General features: G+C 42.9%; 1 long non-coding RNA gene across 1 annotated transcript; it reads right to left on the bottom strand.

The window, feature by feature from the left end:
- Window positions 1-606: 606 nt before the first annotated feature.
- LOC104956232 (uncharacterized) lies at window positions 607-2,043 on the bottom strand. The gene is made up of 2 exons (XR_799524.1): window positions 1,889-2,043; window positions 607-1,610 (listed from the first exon to the last, which is right to left on the bottom strand). It is a non-coding gene; the product is annotated as an uncharacterized lncRNA (long non-coding RNA).
- Window positions 2,044-2,212: the final 169 nt, after the last annotated feature.

The raw sequence follows: 2,212 nt of genomic DNA on the forward strand, positions 1-2,212 counted from the left end.
GCAAACAGGGTGAAAGTACTGAGAGCAGTTACTGCTGACTTAAAGTGTCCCTGCATGTTCAGAATCCAAAGGCTGTTCACTTGCTATGATAGTACATCAAGTATTGGTAAAGTACTGTAAATTGTGTTGTAAAAACCCGATAGTGTGTATTGGTGAAGTTTCATTGTGGGTGGATAAAGCTCAACCTTTAACCTTAGCTTAACTCGCATTTACTTGAAAAGGAACAACTTCCACAGGACTCCAATAAAAAATAAAGCTAAAACTAAGTATTTTTTTCGACTGAAATACAAATATTTACAGCATCGTACAAAAAATGGTTTTGGTCGGTGAATTTCCTTATTAAAAGCCTACAGGAAAGTTCCAACACCTGCATGTTCATCGAAGGGCCACTTGAGGCTTGCTCCAAAAGGAAGGCAGCCCTCGTGTTAAAATGCCGACTGTAGAGCAGAAATGATAATGTTTGCTGCCTCCTACAAAATGTTTTAACTAAAGTTTCATGATGTAGTATGTGCCGCTGTGAAGGGAACGTGAGAGGCAGGCTGCACCACTGTGTTGATGGTCGGTGAATTCTCTGTGTTGGCCATGTTGTTTTGTGGATTCTGTTTAATTTGCTGCATGACGAGATGATCGTGTGGTTGTTGTTGTTTGTGAATACAAAGGGTATGAGTTGTGGGGGTCTGTCAGGTTGGGTGTGTGGTTTGCAGAAGATTTTGGGAGGGAGCTCCTGTTCCAGAGCAGGACTGATTGGGTTAAGGTTTAGCGTTGACATGGCAACCTATAGTTGGGATCAGCAGGCAGAGTTGCAGTCGTAAACGCTTCTCTGCCCTTCCATTAGGGCAGTATATTCCACTAAAAACCCCAACAAACTCATTATTTCCTTATATTTGTTAGGAAAAAGTACACCAAGCTGTTTTTGGAAAGAACTAGTAGAGCTGTACATAATAGTTTTATACTTTTTCATTGTGTTCAAACTGAGTTTCATTGCACAGATGACACTAAAGATTAAACTTATACTAGAATTACCTTCCAATGGTGGCTGCTTAGCATTGTTTCCAATAGGAGTGATCCATACATTTCCAATAACCCCAGAGCGTCACAAAGTCCAAAGACAACTTTGGAAATGTTTTGTATCTATTTCGTCCCTACTGACCGCTGATCATATTCTGCTCATTTTCAAAATAAGAAACATGGCGTCCAGCTATTGTGTTAGAGCGCTAGCAAATAGAAGCACAAGTTTTACATAGTGATATCATTATGTAACGGATGTAAACTAAATTCCAAAGGAGGCTTCTCAGGCAGGGAGAGAAACTCCGTCTGGAGGGAACACAGGGATTAGTCTTTACGGAGCATTCATTTGCACAAAAACATATAGAACACACTACAGGAAAGTATAAAAACCCAAATAGCATAATAGGGCCCCTTTAATAGAAGTAAAAGAAGTACAGCGCTAGACGCAAAATATTTGTGGTTTTAAGGTTTTACGTCTTTAGTGGGAATATGTTATGTTCAGATGTTCTGCTGGAACACCTCTCTGTCGTCCCAGTTAGTGTCGCTAAGCAGCCAAGCACCTCAGAACTGCAACAGCTGCTGTCGACCTGTCGAAGGAGAGGCTGAGAGACAGACAGACACACAGACAGACAGACACACAACACACAGAAAGACACACAACAGACAGACAGACAGACAGACAGACAGACAGACAGACAGACAGACAGACAGACAGACACACAACACACAGACAGACATACAGACAGACAGACACACAGACAGACAGACACACAACACACAGACAGACAGACAGACATACAGACAGACACACAGACAGGTGAGTGTCTTCAGAAAGGACAGTTTATCTTCAGTTCAGGTGAGTGTCAGCAGGTAAACACACCTGCAGGTCTCCGTGGCAGCAGCTGTCCATCAGCTTCAGACAGAGGGACGTCTCACCCATCAGCTTCTGTCTCACTGAATCACTGAGCTGACCGTCTGAGGACACAGCAACCAGCAACTTCAACAGGCAACGCAGCAACACAGCAACACGACACGCCATACTGAGAGAGACCGGCAAAGAGAGAAGGGACCAATACGTTAACAAGAAGATATAATCTCAGGGGTTCCCAAACTTTGCCATGCCAAGGACCCCCATATAGCATTATCCTCTGGCAGGGACCCCCCTGATGCAATTTGTTTTTTTAATGATGAGTACATTATGATG

This window comes from Notothenia coriiceps, unplaced genomic scaffold (assembly GCF_000735185.1).
Source record: "Notothenia coriiceps isolate Sejong01 unplaced genomic scaffold, NC01 NC01_scaffold00025634, whole genome shotgun sequence".
NCBI lineage: Eukaryota > Metazoa > Chordata > Actinopteri > Perciformes > Nototheniidae > Notothenia > Notothenia coriiceps.